This window comes from Ceratotherium simum, chromosome 22 (genome assembly GCF_057802395.1).
Source record: "Ceratotherium simum simum isolate JZ-2026a chromosome 22, ASM5780239v1, whole genome shotgun sequence".
Lineage (NCBI taxonomy): Eukaryota > Metazoa > Chordata > Mammalia > Perissodactyla > Rhinocerotidae > Ceratotherium > Ceratotherium simum.
In genome coordinates, this window is record NC_141921.1 from 12,503,341 (window position 1) to 12,515,145 (window position 11,805).

The window sequence follows — 11,805 nt, forward strand, 5'->3', positions numbered from 1 at the left end:
GGGAGGTAGTGTGGGGGCAGCCCCACTAATCCCTGCGCTTTTGCCAAACAAAGCTGCCAGGAGGGGCTGGCTCCCAGGAGATGATCCAGAGAACCAATTCCTCAAGCCTAACCCACTCTGACAGCCCGAAAAGGAGAGGCCGCTACCCGCCCCAGTGGCCCCAGCTCGGCCATAGGGGCTGAAAGAGGCCTGGCCCGGGTCCTTCCACGGTTCCTCCTGTGTCCACTCGTGGATACCTCTCCCTGTCCCCTGGGATGTGTTTCTCCACTCCTTTCTCTTCATGTTCAGCTCCACTGGCCGCCTAGTTCCTCAGCCCCAAACACCTCAACCTCTTTCCAGGCCCTGATACCCTAGTCCCCCAACACCCCAGTTCTTAACCTTCAGCCCCTAATTTCCCCTATATCTCAAATCCTTGGCCCTCCGACATCCCAATCCTCAGTATCCCAGACCCAAATCCTTTAGCTCCCAATCTTCTGTCTCCTAATTTCTCACCGCCAGTCCCAAGCCCCAGACTCCCAAAGTCTCAGGTTCCCAATCTCTACTCTCCAGATTCTCAGCCCCTAATCCTCAACTCTCCAACCTTCCAGACCTCCAGCTCCCATCCCCCAGTTCCCCACTTCCATAAAACACCAACCCCTGTTCTCCCAGCCCTTCCCTTCTCCGTCTGACCTGATGCTCCTACTGTTCCACGGAATACATTCGGCTATCTTTGCCCCATTCCATTCTGTCTGCCCAGGCTTCCCAGCACCCATGTGCCCACACCTGTACTTAGCTTGGCCATGGAGAAGACTAAAGAGGGAAATGAGTCTGACTCAACCCTGATTAAACCTGAGCCTCCCACCAGATACTCCCTCCAGCTGTGTTCACCCTGGAATCCTGAGGCCTCATTCCAGTCTCACAGGTGAGTACATCATGGCCAGAGGAAGAGGCAGGGTCCCTGCTGGGCTCAGTGGTCTGAGAAAAGCAGCGCAGGGGGCTAGCTTCCTGGGGGAGGGGGTGTCAGCAGGGCTGGGCTTTCTCCCTAGGCTGAGGAGATCCAGGATGCGGAAATCTCCACCAGACCCAGAGAGAGCCAGGTGCCAGGTGGGGTCACCCAGGCCGTCGGAGGCCACTGAGGAGTCAGGATGGCTTTGGAGCCCATGGGGGAGGGGTTGGGCAGGGCAAGAGGGTTGGATTCCCAGGAGAGGGGTGGGGGCCAGACTAGCCCAGAGCATTTTCCCACCATAGCTTCTGCCATCTCCATTCCACTAATCTGATTACGATATTTACCAACCTCCCATGGCCGCGGGGAGGAGGGGGTGTTGCACTGAGGTTCTCGGTTCCAGTTCCCAGCATAATGGGAGGCCCAGAAAGGTGTTTATGGGCCCTGAAATGAGCTCACCGGGCCATCCCTCCTGCCTGGCCCAGGGCACAGGGCTATCTGAAAGAGCCTCTCCATCGGGTTTAGCAGTCTTCAGGAAGTCTCTCCTCCCTGGCCCCCTCTGTCTCCAGAACCTCGGTCCTCTCTGAGCCACTCTGGGCCCCTCATGCTGTCCCATCCCAGATCCATAATTATTATGATATTATACAAGTCTGGGGCAGTGCCTCCCTTCCTAAGGATCAAACTTGAATGGTGAGCACTGAGGACAAAGAGGGTGGTGGTGCAGGCTCCCAGGGGCTGCTCCACCTAGTTAGAGTCAATGTCACACACACTTGCTTTGACCTCACACCCAGGCTCAGCCCCTTCCCAAAGTGTGGGAGGGTGTGTGTGTGTGTGTGTGTGTGTGTGTGTGTGTGTACAGCGGCACTGCAGCACCTGCCTCAGATTTCACTGAGAAAAAGAACAGACAAACCTCGCACTCTCTCTCTCATACACACACACACACACACACACACAATTTATTAATGTGTCACAGACACGCTCATACTGTCACACAGGGAAGGTCCATCCCTCCCAGCGCCCTCCCTCTCTCTGTCCCACCACAGTCTGTGGGGACACCAAGGGCTGACTTGCTGCCTCCTCCAGCTGCTGTAGTTGCGAGAGTCCAGTAGAGGGAGGACACTGCTTGTAGATGAGAGATCTTAGAGGGGCTGGAGGGGAGACTCTTACTCCTTCTTGCCTCCAAATGGGACGCTTTAAAAGGCAGAATGCCAGTCTCGCTGAGGGTTGAGGACAGTGGAGGTGGCCCTCCGCAGGGGTTCGACAGCACCTCTTCCAGCTCCCTCTAGCCCAAGCTCATTCATCCCTTGCAGGATTTCAAATAGAGAAGTTATTCTGGGGAACAGGTAAGAGTTTCTTTAAACAGGTAACAATGCTGCGGCCAGCCCGGTGGCTTAGTGGTTAAGTTCACACAATCTGCTTCAGCGGCCCAGGATTCGCAGGTCCAGATCCTGGGAGCGGACCTACACACTGCTCATCAAGCCATGCTGCAGTGGCATCCCACATACAAAATAGAGGAAGATGGGCACAGACGTTAGCTCAGGGCCAATCTTCCGCAGCAAAAAGAAGAGGAGGATTGGCAACAGATGTTAGCTCGGGGCCCATCTTCCTCACCAAAAAACAAAAGCTAACAATGCAAGGCCAAATTCAGACTAGGACAAAGCTCACCCTCTCCTGAAGGCCCTCTAGGGTTCCCACCCATAGTGTACTCAACACTTACCCCTGTGGGTTATTTCAGCTACCAGTAATTACACCTATGGGTTCTGAGAATAGAGAAAGGATTGGTCGCCCCCTGCTGTCTGATATTCAGAAGTGTGCTCTCCGCCCCCCCTCCGCCCCCCCCCCCCCGCCAGTGCCCCAGCCAGGATCCTTATGCATCCCCCAATCACACTTGGCCCCCTCCTCACAACTCCACCTCCAGATGCCGTTGGTTGGGTCAAAGAAACTTGGGGTCCCAATTCCACACTGGCAGCTAACTGGAAAAGGGGATGGCCCGGCTGAGGTAGGGACAGTTGTTGGTTGTGGAGGCGATGGAGTTTCACAGGCTGAATCTTGACTTTTATCCCCTAAAGAGCTGAGGGGGAGGAGAGACTCACACAGGAAACCACTTAAGAGAGAGGAAGACTGTGACCCAGAGGCTGGGGAGGGCCCAGGGGAGAGGAATCTGATGGAGGAGAAGAGAGGGGACAGATCAGAGGGGCACAAATGAGAGGACGTAGTGAACAGGACAGGTGAGATGGACACAGGTGATGGGGGAGGAGAAATGGGCACAGGTGAGGACACAGGTGAACTGGGGACAAGCAAAGGAGCAGGGAAGGTACAGCGTGAACGGAGGCCACCAAGGGGCTCGTGAGCAGGAGTCCGTGCCCCCTGCCGCCTGCCAGCCGCTCGTCCACATCTAGCACTGCATGTCCAGTCAGCCCTGTGACTGATGGCCAGGCCCCCAGTGGGGCACTGAGGGCAGGCACTCAGCAGAGCCAAATAGCTTGGACGTCTGTGGGTTCTGGACTATGGGGCATGGTGGGGGCAGTGGGCAGAACAGATTGAGTTCAGTGCTGTGGTCAGAGGCACGGACCTGCAGGGGGCTGGGGTTGTGAGCCCGGCCTTGGGCTCCTCTCCTTCCCACTCCTCAGCATCTGCCTGGGCCAGGAGTCCTTGCTCAGGCAGGCCCAGCCCCACTCTCCTGTTGCGAAGCCCAGAAGGGAGCCCTGTCCAGCTCGCCTGCCGTCCAGAGTGCCCTTCAGGGTGGGACAGAACCCTGTTTTCCAGCCCCCTCCCCAAGGTGTCTCCCAGCACAGACCACCAGGCCCACAGAAGGGGAGGGGCAAGCTCACTGTCTACTCTTAGCCTCATCTTCCTCCATCCCCTTGGTGCTGTGTCTGCATGGGTGGAGGGGTGTTAATTAGACCACACTTACAGATTGTCCAGCCTCACATTCATGATTTCTGCCTCCCAAAGCATTCACCTGCCCAGCCTCCTGAGAAAAGCTGACTTCATTACCTCCTTTCTCAGCAAGGGTCCTTGTGGGGGGTGGCAGGGGGACAGGAAGAGGCCGGCTACAGTGGGCAGTGTGTAACTCTCTCATGGTCACCCAGCAGATGAGCTGGGCTAGGACCTGGCTGTTGTGCAGTCACCCAGGGCTCTGCCCACCATCTCCCCTTCCTCTCCAGGGCCCTGTGGTGGGTCCATCCATCTGCCCCCAGCCTCTCGGATCTTTCCACACACACATTACACAAAGGCCAGAAGATCTGTGGCCACGAGGAGGGTGAGGACCCATGTAAACAGACTTAAGACCTGTTTTCTGGGGGGCCGGCCGGGTGGCGCAAGTGGTTAAGTGCGCGGGTTCTGCTGCGGCGGCCGGGGTTCGCTGGTTCGGATCCCAGGCCGGCACCGATGCACCGCTTGTCAAGCCATGCTGTGGCGGCGTCCCATGTAAAGTGGAGGAAGATGGGCACGGATGTTAGCCCAGGGCCAGTCTTCCTCAGCAAAACAAGAGGAGGATTGGCAGATGTTAGCACAGGGCTGATCTTCCTCACACACAAAAAAAACAAAAACCTATCTTCTGCTCCAAGTTCTGTGAGGTTGTCTTGGTTTTGGGGTGATGCCCCTAAGGGTTCTCAGGGCCCTCGAGTCAAGAAAAGTCAATCGTGACACCAAATGAGGAAACACTAAGCAATGAGACAAGTGGCCAGGATGCTGAACGTCCGGTGCCTGAGGGAGTACAAGAAGAGGCTGGAGAAGGGAGGCTGGATGGGATGCTCCTTGGAGACCCTGGATGCTCCCAGGTAGGAATGGGAACAGTCACCCACCCTCTGACGGACCCCTTGCTCCCTACTGCTCTTCCGCCCCAGACACACAGTCAGAAAGAAGTATCTGAGTGGCCACGTTTCTCCAACGTCCCTCCCTCCACCCCCAGGTTCCCCAAGGGAGCCTGGTGTCCGGGCTTAAAGATGAGTCAGCCCACCGCCCCCAGCAGCCTTCCTCCCTGCCCCCACGCAGGCCTCTTGCAGTGCCTGGCTGAGCGGGGATGGGAACGCCAAGGGGCCAGGGAGGGAGGTCCTCAGCAGTTGCAGCACTGCTAATAGACCATCCTTGGCCACATCCTATTACCGCGCAGCCCCTCCCGAGCCCCCCAGCCTGGCTGGCCTGCGCCTCTCCACGGCCCCGGGGACCAGGCATCAGATTGGAGTCAAGATTCCGAGAGTGTCATTTGCCGCCGTTGATGGTGCTGATAATAGGGATGGGCTGGCGGGCGGGGAGCGGTGGCGCAGAGGCGGATTCTCTATTAAGGCATCCCCTCTCAGCGCAGCAGCAAGCAGGAGGCAGGCCAGAGTCAGCACTGGGCAGGCAAGGCCCAGAGAGCTCTGTGATGGGCTGGGAGGCTTTCCTCTTGCTTTCTGCTCTATTAGCGCAGACCAGGCACTGGCAGGCAGCACGAGTGGGTGGTTATGGGTCAGAGGATGCCAAATCCCAGGAAGGGGGTGGAGGACAAATGGGAAGCCCTAGTCCACCCCTTTGCCACACAGTGCGCCGAGAGTCTGCCTGTTTCCATCCCACTTCACTGCCTGGGACCAGGCTGCTGAGCAGAAAGGGAGGTCCCCACTCTGCTACCTGCTTTCAGAGCAGAACAGTACAGAAGGCCAGTAACCCTCACACCTGCCCAGAGAAACCTGGCAGAGCCTGCCCTCAGCAGTTGTGGGCCCCACTGGGAGCATTGGATGTTCTAAGGGCGGGACTTCACTGCCCCTGCACCTCCTCCAGGACCACCACCACTGCCCAGGCCCCCTCCATTACTATCTTCCACATGTACCCAGCACTCACTCTTGCTGTCCCCACCTCCATCATCGTCACCACTCAGCAAGTGGTCTACAGGCTCTGGAGCTCCTCCAATTACTAGCTGTGTTACCTTCGATCACATGTTTCAATCCCTCTGTGCCTAAGTTTTATCGTCTATAAAATGGGAATAATATTGGCTACCTCATGGGGTTAAAAGAACTGAACAAGTTATGACATATAAGGTGCTTAGAATAGTGCAATGCACGTAGTTAGTACTCCATAAATCGTATCATTGTTACTCTAATCCCTGTTCTCACCATTATCAACTTCATTACCACCATCTCCACCCTCATCACCACCACCTCCACTGCCCTCCTTAATAGTAATAGCAGCCATCACTTACATAGTGTTCACCATGTGCCAGGCACTGTTCTCAGTATTTTACACATATTAACTCAGTTAATCCTCATGACAACTCTATGAGGTAGGCACTACTATTATCTCTGTTTTACAGATGAGGAAACTGAGGCACAGAAAAGTTAAATAACTTGCCTAAGGTCGCACAGCTAACAAATGTCAGAACCAGAAGTCGAATCCAGCACGTGTTCTTAGCTGCTATGCCAAGCTATCTCCCATTAGGGGCCACTTCTTTGCCTACTGTAGCCTACAGTAGGGCTAACTCTTTGCTACCTTTTGACTGTTGCCGTCACTTCTCCATCACTTCCACCATTATCAACACCCCAGCCCTCTCCCCACCTTCATTAGTACATTAGCACCACCACCACTTCCATGATCATCATCCCCATGCCAATCTCAACCTCCATCAGATCCTCAGCACTGTTACTCACAGCCCACCCTGAAGAGATTCTTGCTTCTGCCCTCCCTAGGCCCTGTGCTCTGAGATGTGTGAATGTTCCCTGTGATACAGACCCATTAATGTGGCCAGACCTGGAAAGGACAGACAGAGAAATTTAAATTGCTACAAAGCTAGAATTTAAGGTCGACTGGAGCCTGCAAGACGTGCTTTGCAAAGCTGACTTCTCAGTTCCCTCGGGAGGCCAGTATGGTTTAAACACTCTTTTAGCATTCTGAGAGCCTCTGATGTGGAAAGACACCTTCTACCTCACAAATAGCTGAGCTGAGAACAGATATGTCAACACAGACACAATCCCTCCATTCGGCTACTTACAAGTCTGTCTTCAGGGCCGGCCCGTGGCTTAGTGGTTGAGAGTGCACGCTCTGCTGCTGGCAGCCCAGGTTCGGATCCCGGGCGTGCACCGACACACCGCTTCTCCGGCCATGCTGAGGCTGTGTCCCACATACAGCAACTAGAAGGATGTGCAACTATGACATACAACTATCTACTGGGGCTTTGGGGGAAAAATAAATAAATAAAATTATTAAAAAAAAAAAAGAAGTCTGTCTTCTCAACCTACTGAAAGCCTTGAGGGGAGGGACACAGCATCATTCTTATCCTTGTCGCATTTCTTCTCCAGTACATCCTCCACCCCCACTCCCCAACACACACCCAATACCAATGAATAAATGGACAGATGAGCACTAGTTGGGGCCGGAAGGAAGCGAAGAATCTTGCTGTCCATGGTACTGAGACAGAGCCTTGCTCTTTAGGGACCCACAGGTCCACTCTTGTCCTTTAGAGTAAGAGCTAGTCTCCAATTTTTCCAGGGCCCATAGCAACTTGCCACACCCATCACTGTTTACAAAGCCCATTACCATTTGCAGAGCCTGTTCCTATTTACAAGGCCCATTATTGTTTGCAGAGCCTTAAGTCATATGCCAAGCTCATTAGTGTCTGCAAAGCCCATTACCATCTGCAGAGCACATCCCATCACTGATTTCTGAGCCTGTCACTTTTACAGATACCACCACAATTTACAGAGTACGTTACTCTTTTCAGAGCCCAAGACTTCACAAAAACTGTTCCTATTTGCAGAGCCAAACTACACATTTAGATCCTTGTCGTTTATAGAGCTGTCACCATTTGCAGAGCCAGGATCAAGGCTGAGTACATGGAGGGTGCTCAAGAGGCTCTTATGACCCATCCTCTGCAAGCATAGAGATAGAGAAGATAGAAGGAAAGAAAAGAAATGAATAACAGAGAAATCTATATTCATTCAACAAGACTCTTATGGGCCTAGGCCTGTGTTGGGTTCTGTAACCAAATACACAGGGAAATGCAATAAAAATGATTTCCAGTTCTTGAGTCAGGCTCTGTGTTAAGTGCTCTACTGTCATGATCCCATTTTATCTTCACCACAATCCAGAGACATAGGAAATGTTCGTACTCCCATTTTGCAAATGAGGAGGCTGTCTCTGACTGGGAGAGATCAAATAACTTACCCATTATCAAAGAACTTGTTAATAGCAGGTCCAGAACTTGGACCTGGGTTTGTCTGATTCCGCAAACCATCTCTACTGCTTCTCATGGGGTAAAAATAGAGGAAAAGGGAGGTGGGAGGGTACAGAGAGATTGGCTACCACTCTGAATAGAGACAAAGCTGTGCCCTTGCAACATTGTAAAGGGGGAGGCCAAGCCTTTGAAAGCTTTCAGAGTGTCCCTGGCCTGACCTAGACTGAGTCCAAGTGCAGACTTTGGAGGATAAAGCCCCCCAGTGGGGACATTGAGCATCCAGGATGCCCTGTCTCCCAGCCTCAGGATAGGCCAGCTTCCCCTGTCCATCCAGCTCTTCAGCTACAGTGCCTTTGAATCTGAGCATAAAGACCTCAGAGAGCCACGTGGAGTCTTATCCAGTGAAAGACAAGCCTGGAGACAGAGACAGAGAGACACAGACTGAGAAACACCAGGATTCAGAGACAGAGAATCAGAGACAAGCAAGAGCCAAAGAGAGTCACAGAAATAGGCAGAGAGAGATATGGAGTCAGACAGAGACAGAGACACAGACTCAGAGGCCCATGGAGAGACAGAGTCAGACATGGGGAAACTGAGAGAGAAATAGAGGCACAGAGAGACCAAAAAACAGCAGAGGCAGGGATAGGAGCTGGAAGGGCATGAAGTGGAAGAGGACTCAGTGGTAGCAGCTGGGAAAAGCACCTGATCAGGCGCAACTCAGAGGGTCCATAGCACCTGGCAAAGGTGTGGGAGGCTCTTCCTGAAGAGGCAAAAGAAGCCCTTCCAGAATGCGCTGGATGCGGGCTGTGAAAGAATCTGCTGGACAGGATCCTGTTCCTGGGTAAGAATGTGCACACAGCCCAAGCGCAGGGTTTAAGCCCTTCTTTTTTTTTAAAGATTTTATTTATTTATTTTTTTCCCCCAAAGCCCCAGTAGATAGCTGCATGTCAGAGCTGCACATCCTCCTAGCTGCTGTATGTGGGACGCGGCCTCAGCATGGCCGGAGAAGAGGTGCGTCGGTGCGCGCCCGGGATCCGAACCCGGGCCACCAGTAGCGGAGCGCGCGCACTCAACCACTAAGCCACGGGGCCGGCCCTAAGCCCATCTTTATCCCCCTTTACACCTTGGGGGTGACTCAAGAGATCACCACCTTGAGCTCGAGTGAGTTCTGAGCCTGGAATTTGGCAGATGAATGCTTTCCCTGGGCTTAACACTTTAGCCCTCTCCTCAGTCACCAGCAGTCCCGAGCCATCCCACATAGGCAGGCAATCTTCATAAAACAGCATGCTTCCTGTGTAAACCCAGCAGGCAAGGTCTCAAGCCTCCCTTCCCTCCAGTCAGCCACCCCTGCACCCCGCTATATGAAAATCCTCTGATTCCCACTGCCAAGCTGTGCCTCCCAGCCTAGATCATTGAATGAATTTCTTGAAAAGGTCCCTGCTGGTTTCCAGCTGTGTCAAGGGTACAAAGTATACAGGAGATGCTTGGGGGCCTGGTGCACAGTAGGTGCGATCAATGTTGGAGGTGCTGTGGGCAGGGCCCCCTTGCTCTTTGCTGTCCCCACTCCCACCCCCAGGGCCAGTGTGGAACCTGCCCAAACTGGAGAGGAGCGGGTCGGACTTGGCGCTTCACTTGGTCTGAGGAGGGGAAAGGGGAGGCAAGGAGGCCCCAGGCAGGTCTGGACTCTCACTCCAGTCTGGCCCCGCTCACCCCTGCCCGCAGCCTCAGGTGGGCCGTGGCCTCCTCTCTCCAGGAAGGCAATGGCTTCTGGCCTGAAACAACTGAGCCGCCGCTGAGCCACTTCAGACTGTGGGCTCCTCTCCCCAGCCGCTCCTCATACGCTCGTCCTTGGGGCTAGCGGAGAGGGGGAGCGGTCAGGCCCCCCCACCTCAGGGCTGGCTGCCCAGGCTGGCTCCCCGTCCCCTCTGTGCTCTCCTAGGTAATGAGCCTGAAGGGGGGAGGGGAAATTGGAGTGTATCCCAGGGGTCTGCCTGCTCCCCAGCCTCCCTCCTGTCAAGTATCACTGGCTCTTGGACTCTCTGCAGTCTGCCTCTTCTGAACTAATAATAGTAACAATAGAAGTTCCCACAGCTTGAGCACCTACTACCTGCCAGCTACTCTGCTACAGGCTTTACATTTCCTTTATATAAATCCTATAAAGAAGGTATTATTTTGTCTCCTTTTTAAAGATGGGGCCTGAGGCATACAAAGGTTAAGGGCCTCACCCAAGGATACACCTCCATTAAATGGTGCAGCAGGATTTAGACCAGGGCAGGCCTGGGGGGAAGTAGGGCCCAGCCCAGCTAAGGACCGCTGAGATGCTGCTGAGCCCCCACCCGGAGCCTCCCTGGGTGTATAGGGGTGCTTTTCCCATCCTCATTCCGTCTAGTCCCACAGGCCTCCCCCTGTGCACCCTTGAGTTGGGCCCCTGCCTAGGGCTCCTCTCCACAGCCTGGCTGCTGATTGATTGTGATTGAGCCCTCCCTGCAGCCAACTAATCAGATCTGCCCCACTGGCTGCCAGAGGAATCCTTCCTGAGCGTGAAATCAGGCCTGATTGCCCCACGGGGGGCCAGGCACCTTGATGGGAGTGAGGGACCAGGCCAACCGGCCAGTCCTGTCCAATGGGCAAGGGATGCCCAGGAGAATTTCTTCCTGGGGGTCTGACTCCTCCAGCTCCTCCTCTGAGGGATTCAGGACCAGAAAGGCTGCAGCAGGGAAGGCCAATGAAGGAACCAGGCCCAGAGAGGGTCAGGGCTTAGCTATGGTTGCACAGGGAGGGGAATATCCCCCTAACACCCCAGCAGCCTGAAATACCAGAGCACATCTTCACCCTACCATAGAACCCCCTCTCCACGCATTGACCAGGGTCCAGGGGTCAGCCCAGACCACCTCAAGGTCGATCCCAGATTCTGAGGATAACTCTCTCTCTCTCTCTCTCTCTCTCTCTCTCTCTCTCTCTCTCACATGCACACACAGGCACCCTCTTCCCAGTGACAACAACAGTGGATGTGATGGACACACAGGCACACACATGCACACAGCACAGGGGCAAGCAGCCAGTGCCCTGCTTGCTAAAGACTCATTAACCCTGACCTCTTCTCCCACTGACTGAGTCAGCCCCAGGGTCACTGTAGCACTGCCTAGGGCTCAGGGTGGGTATCCTCCATGCCACAGCAGCTGCCCTCTGCCACCCTGGCAGCAGCTGTGCGGACTGAGGTGGTGACTGCATTTAGTGTCCACAGTCTATCCCTGGAAATGATTGGCCTCTCTGAGGGGCTCAGTGTGCATGTGTGTGTTGTGTGTGTGTTCGTGGTCATTTCATGTGTCTAGTCTGTGGTCAGTGTGTGTTCACAGTCATTATGTGTGGCTGTGATGTTTGTGTGAAGAGTGTGAAGCTACGGATACACATACCAGTGACCACACACACCGTCCAAAAGCATCCGTATTACCCTGGGCACACACAGACTGTGGACACACATGAGCATGAAAGCATGAATGTTCCCCGGACACATGGATCACACACCCTCAACACTTTACAGATGAGAAGAGGCTGCGGCTTTCCTGCCTGACATCCTGCCCTGGGTTGGCTTGTAGCTGGGCTCTGTGCCCTCTTCCCAGACAGGTAAGGGGAAGCTGCGCCCTCTCTCCCCAGCCTCCGCACCTCAAGCAGCAGGCCTAGCAGACCTGTGAGGAAAGTCTTAGACCCCCAGCCCAGCAGAGAGGACTCCCCAGCCAGA